Below are 16,058 nucleotides of genomic sequence, written 5' to 3'. Positions count from 1 at the left end.
TGCTCTAATAATGATGATCATCACACTTTTATTTTTCTTACAACTCAACAATTACAACTCGATACTTAGAACAAAATATGACTCTATGTGAATGCATCCGGCGGTGTACCGGGATATGCAATATGACAATGATGAATGTGTCATGATGAACTAGATGGTGGAAAGTTGCATGGCAATATATCTCGGAATGGCTATGGAAATGCCATAATAGGTAGGTATGGTTGCTGTTTTGAGGAAGGTATATGGTAGGTGTATGCTACGGGAATCACAAACTTCAACACAAGTATTCTTTAAATTCACAACTACTCAACTAGCATGACTTTAATATTATAACCTCCATATCTCAAAACAATTATCATGCTTCAATCTTTTCTTAGTATTCAACACACTCAAAAGAAAGTTTCGCAAATTTTGAATACCAAGCAGATTATCATTAGGCAAATTACCATGCTATTAAGAGACTCTCAAATTAATTTAAGTGAAGCATGAGAGATCAATAGTTTCTTTAAAACGAATCCACCACCATGCTCTAAAAGATCTAAGTGAAGCACATAGAGCAAAATTATCTAACTCAAAAGATATAAGTGAAGCACACAGAGCAAAATTATCTAGCTCAAAAGATATAAGTGAAGCACATAGAGCAAAGTTATCTAGCTCAAAAGATATAAGTGAAGCACATAGAGTATTCTATCAAATTTTAATTCATGTATGGCTCTCTCAAAAGGTGTGTACAGCAAGGATGATTGTGGTATACTAGCAAACAAAGACACAAATAATACAAGACGCTCCAAGCAAAACACATATCATGTTGGTGAATAAAAATATAGCTCCAAGTAAATTACCGATGGAAGTGGACGAAAAGAGGGGATGCCTTCCGGGGCATCCCCAAGCTTTAACTTTTTGGTGTCCTTGGATTATCTTGGGGGTGCCATGGGTATCCCCAAGCTTAGGCTCTTGCCACTCCTTGTTCCATGATCCATCAAAAGAATTCACCCAAAACATGAAAACTTCACAACACAAAACTCAAAATAGAAAACTCGTGAGCTCCGTTAGCGAAAGAAAAAAAAAGACCACTTCAAGGTACTGTAATGAACTCATTATTTATTTATATGGGTGTTAAACCTACTGTATTACAACTTCTCTATGTATTATAAACTATTTTACTAGCCATAGATTCATCAAAATAAGCAAACAACACACGGAAAACAGAATCTGTCAAAAACAGAATAGTCTGTAGTAATCTGTAGCTAGCGCAAGATCTGTAACCCCAAAAATTCTAAAATAAATTTCTGGACGTGAGGAATTTATCTATTAATCATCTGCAAAAAGAATTAACTAAATAGATGAAGGAAATATGCCCTAGAGGCAATAATAAAGTTATTATTTATTTCCTTATATCATGATAAATGTTTATTATTCATGCTAGAATTGTATTAACCGGAAACATAATACATGTGTGAATACATAGACAAACAGAGTGTCACTAGTATGCCTCTACTTGACTAGCTCGTTAATCAAAGATGGTTATGTTTCCTAACCATGGACAAAGAGTTGTTATTTGATTAACGAGATCACATCATTAGGTGAATGATCTGATTGACATGACCCATTCCATTAGCTTAGCACCCGATCGTTTAGTATGTTGCTATTGCTTTCTTCATGACTTATACATGTTCCTATGACTATGAGATTATGCAACTCCCGTTTGCCGGAGGAACACTTTGTGTGCTACCAAACGTCACAACGTAAATGGGTGATTATAAAGGTACTCTACAGGTGTCTCCAAAGGTACATGTTGGGTTGGCGTATTTCGAGATTAGGATTTGTCACTCCGATTGTCAGAGAGGTATCTCTGGGCCCTCTCAGTAATACACATCACATAAGCCTTGCAAGCATTGCAACTAATGAGTTATTTGCTAGATGATGTATTACGGAACGAGTAAAGAGACTTGCCGGTAACGAGATTGAACTAGGTATTGAGATACCGACGATCGAATCTCGAGCAAGTAACATACCGATGACAAAGGGAACAACGTATGTTGTTATGCGGTCTGACCGATAAAGATCTTCGTAGAATATGTAGGAGCCAATATGAGCATCCAGGTTCCGCTATTGGTTATTGACCGGAGACGTGTCTCGGTCATTCTACATTGTTCTCGAACCCGTAGGGTCCGCACGCTTAAGGTTTCGATGACAGTTATATTATGAGTTTATGAGTTTTGATGTACCAAAGTTAGTTCGGAGTCCCGGATGTGATCACGGACATGACGAGGAGTCTCGAAATGGTCAAGACATAAAGATTGATATATTGGACGGCTATATTCGGACACCGGAAGTGTTCCGGGGAAGTTTTGGATAAAACCGGAGCACCGGGGGGTTACCGGAACCCCCCGGGGGGTTAATGGGCCTCATGGGCCTAAAGTGGAGAAGAGGAGGGGCTGCCAGGGCAGGCCGTGCGCCCCCTCTCCCCCTAGTCCGAATTGGACAAGGAGGGAGGGGCGGCGCCCCCCTCTCCTCTCTCCCTTCCTTCCCCCTCTCCTACTTGGACAAGGAAAGGGAGGGGAGTCCTACTCTCGGTAGGAGTAGGACTCCTCCTGCGCGCCTCCTACTAGGGCCGGCCGCACCCCCCCTTGGATCCTTTATATACGGAGGCAAGAGGCACCCCATAGACACAAGTTGATCCACGTGATCATATTCTTAGCCATGTGCGGGGCCCCCTTCCACCATAGTCCTCGATAATATTGTAGCGGTGCTTAGGCGAAGCCCTGCGACAGTAGAACATCAAGATCGTCACCACGCCGTCGTGCTGACGGAACTCTTCCCCAACACTTTGCTGGATCGGAATCCGGGGATCGTCATCGAGCTGAACGTGTGCTAGAACTCGGAGGTGCCATAGTTTCGGTGCTTGATCGGTCGGGCCGTGGAGACGTACGACTACATCAACCAAGTTAACGCTTCCGTTGTCGATCTACAAGGGTACGTAGATCACACTCTCCCCCTCTCGTTGCTATGCATCACCATGATCTTGCGTGTGCATAGGAATTTTTTTGAAATTACTACGTAACCCAACAATAGAACTCTTCAAATAAAAATGACAGCAGTTCTCGTGAGCGCTAAAGTTTCTGTTTTTTACAGCAAGTTCAACAAGACTTTCCCCAAGTCTTGCCAACAGTTCTACTTGGCACAAACACTAATTAAACACAAAAAACACAACCAAAACAGAGGCTAAATAATTTATTTATTACTAAACAGGAGCAAATAGCAAGGAATAAAAATAAAATTGGGTTGCCTCCCAACAAGCGCTATCGTTTAACGCCCCTAGCTTGGCATAACAAGCAAGAATAGATCTAGGTATTGCCATCTTTGGTAGGAAATCCATAAGTGGTCCTCATGATAGTTTCATATGGTAATTTTATTTTCTTTCTTGGAAAGTGTTCCATGCCCTTTTTAATGGAAATTGAAATCTAATATTCCCTTCCTTCATATCAATAATCGCACCAACCGTTCTAAGGAAAGGTCTACCAAGAATAATAGGGAAAGAAGGATTGCAATCTCTATCAAGAACAATGAAATCTATGGGCACATAATTCCTATTTGCAACAATAAGAACATCATTAATTCTTCCCATAGGTTTCTTGATAGTGGAATCCGCAAGATGCAAGTTTAGAGAGCAATCATCAAAATTACGGAAATCTAGTAAATCACACAAAGTCTTGGGAATAGTAGAGACACTAGCACCCAAATCACACAAAGAATAAAACTCATGATCTTTAATTTTAATTTTAATAGTTGGTTCCCACACATCATAGAGTTTTCTAGGGATAGAAACTTTCAACTCAAGTTTTTCTTCATAGGATTGCATCAAGGCATCAACAATATGTTCGGTAAAGGCTTTATTTCGACTATAAGCATATGGAGAATTTAGCACGGATTGCAACAAGGAAATACAATCAATTAAAGATCAATTTTCATAATTAAATTCCTTGAAATCCAATATAGTGGGTTTAGCAACATCTAGATTTTTATTTCTTTCCATCCCACTTTCATCAATTTCATCATTAAGATCTAAACACTCCAAATTTTTAGAACGCCTTCTAGGTAAAGGAAGATAATATTCAGTTTCATCAAGATTCATATTGCAAAACAAAGATTTAATTGGAGACACATCAATAACTTTTAGATCTTCATCATTACTTTCATAGGAATTGGAAGAACACGCTTTAATAAAGGCATCTTTGGAAGCACGCATCCTAGCGGTTCTTTCTTTACACTCATCAATTGAAATTCTCATGGCTTTTAGAGACTCATTAATATCATGCTTAGGTGTAATAGATCTAATTTTCAAAGAATCAACATCAAGAGCAATTCTATCAACGTTCCTAGCAAATCATCAATCTTAAGCAATTTTTCTTCAATCATAGCATTAAAATTCTTTTGCAAAGAAATAAATTCTTTAATATTAGATTCAAAATCAGAGGGTATCTTATTATAATTTCCATAAGAGTTGTTGTAGGAATTCCCATAATTATTAGAAGGATTACTAGGATATGGCCTAGGATTAAAATTCCCTCTATAAGCGTTGTTACCAAAATTATTCTTACCAACAAAATTCACATCCATAGTTTCATTGTTATTCTCAATCAAAGTAGACAAAGGTATATCATTAGGATCAGAAGAAACACTTTTAGAAGCAAATAATTTCATAAGTTCATCCATCTTTCCACTCAACACATTAATTTCTTCTATCGCATGCACTTTTTTATTAGATGTTCTTTCAGTATGCCATTGAGAATAATTAACCATAACATTATCTAGGAGTTTAGTAGCATCTCCTAAAGTGATTTCCATAAAAGTGCCTCCCGCGGCCGAATCTAAAAGATTTCTAGAAGCAAAATTCAATATGGCATAAATTTTTTGTATAATCATCCACAAATTCAAACCATGAGTAGGGTAATTACGTATCATTAATTTCATTCTGTCCCAAGCTTGTGCAACATGTTCATGATCAAGTTGTTTAAAGTTCGTAATATCGTTTCTAAGAGAGATGATCTTAGCGGGAGGAAAATAATTAGAGATAAAAGCATCTTTGCACTTGTTCCATGAATCAATACTATTCTTAGGTAGAGACGAAAACCAAGCTTTAGCACGATCTCTAAGCGAAAAAGGAAATAGCTTCAATTTAACGACATCATTATTGACATCTTTTTCCTTTTGCATATCACATAAATCAACGAAGCTATTCAGATGAGTAGCGACATCTTCACTAGGAAGGCCGGCGAATTGATCTTTCATAACAAGATTCAACAAAGAAGTATTAATTTCACAAGATTCAGCATCGGTAAGAGGAGCAATCGGAGTGCTAAGGAAATCATTATTATTGGTATTGGTGAAGTCACACAATTTGGTAGTATCTTGAGCCATCGCGACAAGCAAGCAATCTAACACACGAGCAAAAAGAGGCAAATAGAGAGGGAGGATAGAGAGAGAGGGCAAATAAAACGGCAATGGTGAATTGGGGGGAGAGGAAAACGAGAGGCAAATGGCAAATAATGTAATGCGAGAGATAGGGATTGTGATGGGTACTTGGTATGTTGACTTTTTGCGTAGGCTCCCCGGCAACGGCGCCAGAAATGGCTCGTTGTCGGGAGTCAAATCTTGACTTGACTTGGCGTGAATCTCCCCGGCAACGGCGCTAGAAATCCTTCTTGCTACGTCCTGAGCTTGCGTTGGTTTTCCTCGAAGAGGAAGGGATGATGCAGCAGAGTAGCGTAAGTATTTCCCTCAGTTTTTGAGAACCAAGGTATCAATCCAGTAGGAGCCCACGCTCAAGTCCCTCGTACCTGCACAAAGCGATAGCTACTCGCAACCAACGCGATTAGGGGTTGTCAAGCCCTTACGGTCACTTACGAGAGTGAGATCCGATAGATAGAATATTTTTGGTATTTTTGATATAAAGATGCAAAGTAAAAAGTAAAGGCAAAGTAAATAGCAAAACAATATAAAAGTTATGGAGATTGATATGATGAGAATAGACCCGGGGGCCATAGGTTTCACTAGTGGCTTCTCTCAAGAGCATAAGTATTCTACGGTGGGTGAACAAATTACTGTTGAGCAATATATAGAATTGTGCATAATTATGAGAATATCTAGGCATGATCATGTATATAGGCATCACGTCCGTGACAAGTAGATCGAAACGATTCTGCATCTACTACTATTACTCCACTCATCGACCGCTATCCAGCATGCATCTAGAGTATTAAGTTAAAAACACAGTAATGCCTTAAGCAAGATGACATGATGTAGAGAGATAAATTCATGCAATATGAAATAAATCCCATCTTGTTATCCTCGATGGCAATGATACAATACGTGCCTTGCTGCCCCTTCTGTCACTGGGTAAGGACACCGCAAGATCGAACCCAAAGCTAAGCACTTCTCCCATGGCAAGAACTACCAATCTAGTTGGCCAAACCAAACGGATAATTCAAAGAGACTTGCAAAGATAACCAATCATGCATAAAAGAATTCAGAGAAGATTCAAATATTATTCATAGATAGACTTGATCATAAATCCACAATTCATCGGTCTCAACAAACACACCGCAAAAAGAAGATTACATCGAATAGATCTCCACGAGAGAGGGGGAGAACTTTGTATTGAGATTCAAAGAGAGAGAAGAAGCCATCTAGCTACTAACTATGGACCCGAAGGTCTGAAGTAAACTACTCACACTTCATCGGAGAGGCTATGATGATGTAGAAGCCCTCCGTGATGACGGCCCTCTTCCAGCGGAGCTCCGGAACAGGCCCCAAGATGGGATCTCATGGATACAGAAAGTTGCGGCGGTGGAATTATGTTTTTGGCTCCTGTTCTGATCGTTTGGGGGTACGTGTGTATATATAGGAGGAAGAAGTACGTCAGAGGATCAACGAGGGGCCCACGAGGCAGGGGGGCGCGCCCTGGGGGGGGGGGCGCCCCCACCCTCGTGACCGCCTCTTTTGTTCCTTGGAGCAGGGTCCAAGTCTCCTTGATCACGTTCGATGAGAAAATCACGGTCCCGAAGATTTTATTCCGTTTGGACTCCGTTTGATATTCCGTTTCTTCGAAACACTGAAATAGGCAAAAAAACATCAATTCTGGGCTGGGCCTCCGGTTAATAGGTTAGTCCCAAAAATAATATAAAAGTGGAAAATAAAGCCCAATATAGTCCAAAACAGTAGATAATATAGCATGGATCAATCAAAAATTATAGATATGTTGGAGACGTATCAAGTCGTCTGCATGATCCTGTTCGGCGAAAGCCTCGATGCTCAAGCCAACGCTTGGGCATTCGATGTTTGTTAGCGGCTCTTTTGGCATCTTGTATATTTGCTGTTTTTTCTGTTAGTTCGTTCCTCTTCTGTACTTGGATCAATGTAGTGGTGGTTTGCTTTATAATATAAAGCGGGGGAAAACCCTTTTCTTACTAATAGTCCTTCACGAGCATCTTGTTATCTAGAGCTCGGTTACGTGGAATGCATAGCCGGCCAACCATGGATCTGTGGCACTTTCTCTTGGGGCCCTTCTCAAATTTGTCCACGAGATGCAACAACACTAGGTTGTCAACATCGTCGTCTAAAAGCATCTCCTCTCTATCAGAATCATCCGATGAAAATGACGACGACGAACTCCAAGCATCCATCTAAAAAAATTAAATGCACACCCATGATTTTTCCTAAATGTCGCCAATCAAAATTGAATCAATAAATCATCGGGCATTGAACTTACCTTCCGCGGATGCAATTCTGCCAGCCAGAATCAAGTGAGCCAGCCCTTTCTTCTTCGGTGCCGGCTGAAGTAAATCGGCCAAGCCCCTTCTTCGCCACGGCCACAAATCCGTGGAGCCGGTGTACGTGGCTGTCCCGTCCCTGAGCGATTCTGAGGCTCACCGGCGTCGGAACCAACCGGACCCGCCGGCTAGAAGGCCGCGGCAAGCTCCGGGCCGGATCCATGGTGCTAGCGGCCGCTCGCCGTGGGGGAAAATGCCCCCCCCCCGGCCTCCGAAATTGGTCGAGAAGGTGCGTCAGGGGCGGCGGAGGTACTGCACGGTGTATGGTTCGGGTAGGGGTACTGAATTGGTGATCCTAGCTTGATGGTAACAAAATGAACAAGAGACACGATGTTTACCCCGGACCCTCTTGAAGAGGTAAAACCCTATGTCCTGCTTCTGTTGTATTGGTTGTGTTGGAGTACAAATTACAAGATGATCTATCTTGAGATCGTATGCGTATGAATGATTCTCTACCCTACAAGCTAAAAACCCATGGCTTATATAGGGACCGGTGGTAGCTAGGATATACAAGAGGTCGGTTACATCTAGGGATAAACATGCTGATAGTTCAAATGTATCTTGGAGTATGCGCCAAGCCTTCGGAAGATTCCATCTTAAGAACTTCGAAGCGCATGGCAGTCTTGGCCCAATTGTTGATGATCCAGAGGTCCTCAGCCCGACACACTATAAAGGGGCCGACGTGGTTAGCGCCCCTAATCCAGGACACCATCACACAGCGCAGGGCGGCCGGGGGCAGCAAGCTTAAGAGACCATAGGGAGATGCGGCGGTGGAGGGGAAGGATGCGCGAGTTGAAACTTCCTTTGCGCCAAGACGTGGGAGAGATAGGGGAACCAGCAAAAAAAGCAAGGGAAACCTTAGATATGACGGAATCGGCCCGGACTTTGGAGGATCCCGCAAAAAGATTTAGTGAACGGCCAATATTACAGGATCTGTTCCGGACGGAAAAAACGTCCCGAAACTGAACATAGGAGAGTCGCTGAACTTCTCCTACATGATTGATGATCAGAAAAGCATTGTGTTCCCAAGAAGAACTAGACTAAATCAATTGAGCCATAGTCGCTGGCAGAAATAAAATACTTCCCGTGCGTTGTCACCACGCACCACTTGATCGATTGTAAACGGCTAAGATGGGCCAACCAAGAAATGAAACGCCGTCATCATGGTGTCTGGTCAAAGGATTTTTTCCGCTGAATTTCTGATGCTCAGCAAGCCCCGCTTCAGTTTCCAGGGTATTCCCCAAGTCAACTTTACATAGAGGAGTACCATAATTTTCCAGATGAACACGGAGTGATGAATCACAAAATTCACAATGAGCACAAGCCATGAGCTGAGCATTGACATTGCTCTTAGTCCAACCACCGGCAGGAATATTGCTGTAAATCAGAGCGGCGGCGGCGAGATCCACACGGGGTGGCTGCGCGAGCTCACATCGGCGTCACGTAGCTCGGCCGTCCTGAACGAGCTCATCGGCCGTACGCCGATGCTGTGGTTCCTCGGCGAGCGCGCGGCCACCATCCTCCGGCCGCGCACCCGGCGTGCCAACGTGAAGGCGCTACACACGGTGCGCGCTGTGGCCATTGGCCCGTACCACCGCGGCGACCGAGGCCTCGCCTTTGACGACGAGGCCAAGCTGCCGTTCCTGCGGTGCCTGCAGGACCGGTGCGGGCTAGACGTCGAGCAGTACGTCGCGGCGCTCGGGGCGGCGCGCGGCAGCTTTCGCGACGAGTTCGCCGACGACGCGGATTCGGTCGCCGCGGATTGGCTCCTGGACGAGGAGAAGTTCGTGAAGATGCTCCTCCTCGACAGCAGCTTCGTCCTCGTCTTCAGCATCATGTTCAGCAAGGCCGGCAGCGGGGAGGAACGGGCGGGCGGTGCCCGTTACCAGGGAGCACTTCATACTGTACACGGCCGTGTCGCAGTACGCCGACGAGATCATGCTCGACCTGCTCGTGCTGGAAAATCAGATCCCCTTCGCCGTCGTCAAGCTGCTCGCAGCCTCGTGCTGCGGTCTGAAGCTACGCTCAGTCGAGGAGCTGGTGCTTGGCTGCTTCGACGGCATCTGTCCGAGGAGGGCGCGCGGGAAGGTCATCGACTTGCCGCTCCAGCAAACGACGGACGCGAAATTCTATCACATCCTGCACCTCTTCCACTGGTCGCGCGTGCCGGAGAACAAGTACCGCGTCCTCTCCACGCCATTGAAGCTTCTCGAGGCCAAGGAGGAGTCGGAGTGGCTCATCCCTTGCGCCAGGGAGCTGCAGCGGGCGGCAGTGTGGTTCAGGAAGGCCAAGCTGGACGCGAGGGAGAGGCACGGCGGCGACCTCGACATGCAGTTCTGGAGCACGGCGGCGAGCCCGGTGGCGGTGATGACCATCCCGAGCTTCCACATCCTCGCCTACACCGCGGCGTTGCTCCACAACATGGTGGCTTTCGAGAAGCACTTCCACCGGGCGCACGGCGTCTGCGTGACGGCGCACGTGGCGCGCATGGAGGGCCTCATACGGTGCCCGCAGGACGCGGCGCTGCTTCGCCGCCGGTGGGCACTCGGTAGCGTAAAGTACACCGACGAGGAGGTGGTGGATTTCTTCCGTGGCATCGTCGCGGAGGCGGCCGGGGTGCGCATGCCTCAAGAGTACGGCGAGATGCTCAACGCGGTGGCGCGGCACAGGAGGAGGCGGTCAAGCAGGTGGTACGGAGACTTCATACTGCACTTCTTCCCTTCTCCATGGGTGGCCGTCTCGCTCGCCGTAGTGGCTGCGCTGATCATTGTGCCGGCGATGCTGCAGACGGCCTACGCCACTCTGAGTTACCAAAAGTAGATGATCCGGAATTGCGTCGAGTAAGCTCATCACATTGGCTGATATTTGTGTACTGGCTATTGTATCAGTTCAAATTTACATGAATGCGAAAGTCGCTCATAAAGGCTGGGTGCGTGTACTTGTATTCATAAAAATGAATGCACGGGCATTGCTGTCTGAATCATTTAGGTTCTCCCGTCAAGTAATTGCACTGCAGCAAATCCTCTGCTTCTTTTCTTTCAAAAAAAATAAAATGGTCTTTGTCTCCTCCTGATATACTAGTAGAAAACAGGGCTTTGGTCCAGGCCGGGTCAGCCCATTAGTCCCGGTTCAGTTCAGAACCGTGACCAATGTGGGCATTGGTCCCGGTTCGTGAGCCCAGGGGGCCGGCCGGGCCACGTGGGCCATTGGTCCCGGTTCATCTGGACCTTTTGGTCCCGGTTGGTGGGATGAACCGGGACCAATGGGCCTTGCTCCTGGCCCACCACCATTGGTCCCGGTTGGTGGCTTGAACCGGGACCAAAGACTCCCCTTTAGTCCCGGCTCATGTCACCAACCGGGACCAATGAGGTGCCTATATATACCCCTCGCTCGCGAGCAGAGCACCCCAGTGCTCTGTTTTTCTCTGGCCAAGGGGGAGAGGGCTTGGTGGTGCTCTAGCTCACCTCCTATGCACACAAGGTGTTCGATGGAATGCCCGAGCCACACTACTTAAGCTTTCTCCTCTCCAAGCTCGACCTCCAAACTCCATTTTCCATAATATTTGTCTAGGTTTAGCGGTCCGTCACGCCCCGTCCCCGTCTTCACCGCCGTCGATCACCCGCGCCGAGCTCATCGCCGGCACCACCGTGGTGAGCCTCTTGTTCTTATCTTCTTTCTGAAAGGAAAAATATTCTTACTTGTATGTTTACATAGATACTTGTATTATTTTCTTACTTTTATTATTGCATCTTATATAGTGCGATGGTTTTGGTATCCGCCCCCGTCGGCCCTCGTCCTGTCTATGATTCGGATGTGGTATATATATTATCTTTATAACTATTGGTTCATTTATTGTTTATGAAAATTATGCCGACCAATGTGACATAGATTTTATTTATGTAGGATGTATGTGAATCGGAAATGCCAACCGACCCTATTGTCGAGAGGTTAAATTTAGTTGAAGAAGAAAACAATTTGTTGAAGGAAAAAATAAAAAAAATTGAGGAGGAGAAGATGATATTGGAGTTGCATGTTGCGGATGTCGTCGATGATCACAAGATCAAGATGGATGCAATGCGCTTGAAGATTAGAAAGATTAGAAAATATGCCATTCATACCGAGGCTTGGTATCATTATGCCGTTGGATCAATTGTTATCTTGGTTGCGATTATGATCGCATTTGTTTTCGCATTGAAATGTTTTACATAGTTTCAATGTATGGTTTAATTAATTAGATGCTCTGGAGAGCTATATGTTGTTAGATGAGAACTATGTATGCACTTTGGTTTTAATGTGATGATGAACTTAATTATATATAATGCACGCAGATGAACCGGCAATGGACGTACGGTGACAGACACACCCGCGAGTACATTAAGGGCGTGCATGAGTTTCTCGATGCGGCTGAGGCAAACAAGCAGAATGGTTTTATGTGTTGTCCATGCACTGAATGTGGGAATACGAGGTCTTACTCTAACTGGAAAATCCTTCACTCCCACCTGCTTTACAAGGGTTTCATGCCACACTATAATGTTTGGACGAGGCACGGAGAAATAGGGGTTATGATGGAAGACGGCGAAGAAAAAGAGTACGATGACAACTATGTGCCCCCTGAATACGGTGATGCTGCAACGGGGGGAGCTGGTGAAGATCAAGAGGAACCAGACGATGTGCCCAATGATGCTGCAACGGGTGAAGCTGCTAAAGATCAAGAGGAACCAGATGATGTGCCCGATGATGATGATCTCCGCCGGGTCATTGTCGATGCAAGGACGCAATGCGAAAGTCAAAAGGAGAAGCTGAAGTTCGATCGCATGTTAGAGGATCACAAAAAAGGGTTATGCCCCAATTGCGAAGATGGCAACACAAAGCTCGGTACCGTACTGGAATTGCTACAGTGGAAGGCAGAGAATGCTGTGGCTGACAAAGGATTTGAGAAGCTACTGAAAATATTGAAGAAGAAGCTTCCAAAGGATAACGAATTGCTCGACAGTACATATGCAGCAAAGAAGGTCGTATGCCCTCTAGGATTGGAGGTGGAGAAGATACATGCATGCCCTAATGACTGCATCCTCTACTGCGGTGCATACAAGGATCTGAACGCATGCCCGGTATGCGGTGCATTGCGGTATAAGATCAGACGAGATGACCTTGGTGATGTTGACGGCGAGCCCCCCAGGAAGAGGGTTCCTGCGAAGGTGATGTGGTATGCTCCTATAATACCACGCTTGAAACGTCTGTTCAGAAACGAAGAGCATGCCAAGTTGATGCGATGGCACAGTGAGAACCGAAAGAAAGATGGGAAGTTGAGAGCACCCACTGACGGGTCGCAGTGGAGAAAAATCGAGAGAAAGTACTGGGATGAGTTTGCAAAGGATCCAAGGAATGTATGGTTTGCTTTAAGCGCGGATGGCATTAATCCTTTCGGGGAGCATAGCAGCAATCACAGCACCTGGCCCGTGACTCTATGTATGTATAACCTTCCTCCTTGGATGTGCATGAAGCGGAAGTTCATTATGATGCCAGTTCTCATCCAAGGCCCTAAGCAACCCGGCAACGAAATTGATGTGTACCTAAGGCCATTAGTTGAAGAACTTTTACAACTGTGGAATGAAAACAGTGTACGTACGTGGGATGAGCACAGACAGGAGGAATTTAACCTTAAGGCGTTGCTGTTCGTGACCATGAACGATTGGCCCGCTCTCAGTAACCTTTCAGGACAGACAAACAAAGGATACCACGCATGCACGCACTGTTTAGATGACACTGAAAGTATATACCTGGACAAATGCAGGAAGAATGTGTACCTGGGCCATCGTCAATTTCTTCCGACCAACCATCAATGTCGAAAGAAAGGCAAGCATTTCAAAGGCGAGGCAGATCACCGGAAGAAGCCCGCCATGCGCACCGGTGATCACGTGCTTGCTATGGTCAATGATTTACACTACGTAATCTTTGGAAAGGGTCCCGATGGACTAGCTGTTCCGAATGACGCTGAGGGACATGCACCCATGTGGAAGAAGAAATCTATATTTTGGGACCTACCCTACTGGAAAGACCTAGAGGTCCGCTCCTCAATCAACGTGATGCACGTGACGAAGAACCTTTGCGTGAACCTGCTAGGCTTCTTGGGCATGTATGGGAAGACAAAAGATACACCTGAGGCACGGGAGGACCTGCAACGTTTGCACGAAAAAGACGGCATGCCTCCGAAGCAGTATAAAGGTCCTGCCAGCTACGCTCTTACGAAAGAAGAGAAAGAAATCTTCTTTGAATGCCTGCTCAGTATGAAGGTCACGACTGGCTTCTCGTCGAATATAAAGGGAATAATAAATATGCCAGAGAAAAAGTTTCAGAACCTGAAGTCTCATGACTGCCACGTGATTATGACGCAACTATTTCTGGTTGCATTGAGGGGGCTTCTACCGGAAAACGTCCGATTAGCCATTGTGAAGCTATGTGCATTCCTCAATGCAATCTCTCAGAAGGTGATCGATCCAGAAATCGTACCAAGGCTAAGGAGTGATGTGGCGCAATGTCTTGTCAGTTTCGAGCTGGTGTTCCCACCATCCTTCTTCAATATCATGACGCACGTCCTAGTTCATCTAGTCGACGAGATTGTCGTCCTGGGGCCCGTATTTCTACACAATATGTTCCCCTTTGAGAGGTTCATGGGAGTCCTAAAGAAATATGTCCATAACCGCGCTAGGCCAGAAGGAAGCATCTCCATGGGCCATCAAACAGAGGATGTTATCAGGTTTTGTGTTGACTTCATTCCTGGCCTTAAGAAGATAGGTCTCCCTAAATCGCGGTATGAGGGGAGACTGACTGGAAAAGGCACTCTTGGAAGAGACTCAATAATATGCAGGGACGGATATTCTTGGTCTCAAGCAAACTACACAGTTCTACAGAGCTCTACCTTGGTGACCCGTATGTCGATGAACACAAGAACAGTATGCGCTCCAAACACCCGGAGCAGTGCGACGATTGGATTACATGTGAACACATCAGGACTTTCAGCAGTTGGTTGGAAACACGTCTCAGAGGTGACAACACTGTTTGTGATGAGTTGTACTTGTTGTCCAGGGGACCATCTTTGACTGTATTGACTTACAAAGGATACGAGATAAATGGGAATACATTTTACACGATCGCCCAAGATCAAAAGAGCACCAACCAAAACAGCGGTGTCCGCTTTGATGCAGCAACCGAGAGCGGAAAGGACACATATTATGGTTACATAGTGTACATATGGAAACTTGACTACGGACCTGATTTTAAGGTCCCTTTGTTTAAGTGCAAATGGTTCAATCTGTTAGGTGGCGGGGTACAGGTAGACCCACAGTACGGAATGACAACAGTGGATCTGAAAAATCTTGGGTACACTGACGAACCATTCGTCCTAGCCAATGATGTGGCACAGGTTATCTATGTGAAGGACATGTCTACCAAACCGAGAAAAAGAAAAGATAAGGAAGCGAATACATCATATGATGAGCCAAAGCGCCACATAGTTCTTTCAGGAAAAAGGGACATCCTGGGAGTGGACGGCAAGACAGACATGTCTGAAGATTATGAAAAGTTTCATGAAATTCCTCCCTTCAATGTCAAGGCTGACCCAAGCATCCTGATAAACAATGAAGATTATCCATGGTTACGGCGCAATAAGCAAATGACACAAGCGAAGAAAAAGTGAAGACTTTCTCCCGCAACTATTATGATGATACCATGCCAATTTTGTAACACACGAACATGCTACCATTGTCCGTTTTGTACATGCACATGCTATGTGGGGGAAATTATGATACCATGCCAACTTTCAACTTTTTCAGAGTTCATTTGAAATGCTTTCATGTCTTATGGTTCGGCCCTCGTAATACCATGACCATTAGTCCCTGGCCCATGCCAACTTTCAACTTTCAACTTTCTAAAACTAATGGCACTAACAGAAAGTTTATAATTTTGCTCCTCGCCCCTGGCCCATGACCATTAGTCCCGGTTTGTGCCACAAACCAGGACTAAAGGGTTGGTCCTCGTTGCGGGCAGAGTTTAGTCCCACCTCGCCAACCGAAGGGGGCTCACACCGGTTTATAAGCCCTTCCCTCTCTGCCTTGTTGAGCTCCTCTCAAAGTGAAAATAGATGCCCTAATAGAGAAAAGTTTAACCTAAATTCATAGTGAATTTCTCTGAAATTCATAAAAATTTACTAGGAATTTAGGTTGAATT

The 16,058-nt window shown here is 45.2% G+C and overlaps 1 pseudogene; it reads left to right on the top strand.

Moving 5' to 3' along the window:
• Positions 1–9,011: 9,011 nt before the first annotated feature.
• LOC125549136 (UPF0481 protein At3g47200-like) lies at positions 9,012–10,864 on the top strand (annotated as a pseudogene).
• Positions 10,865–16,058: the final 5,194 nt, after the last annotated feature.

The sequence above is a fragment of the Triticum urartu genome, chromosome 3A (genome assembly GCF_056163025.1).
Source record: "Triticum urartu cultivar PI428250 chromosome 3A, HENAU_Tu73, whole genome shotgun sequence".
Lineage (NCBI taxonomy): Eukaryota > Viridiplantae > Streptophyta > Magnoliopsida > Poales > Poaceae > Triticum > Triticum urartu.
The sequence above is the reverse complement of the archived record's forward strand: the minus strand, read 5'-3'. Positions and strand labels throughout refer to the sequence as shown.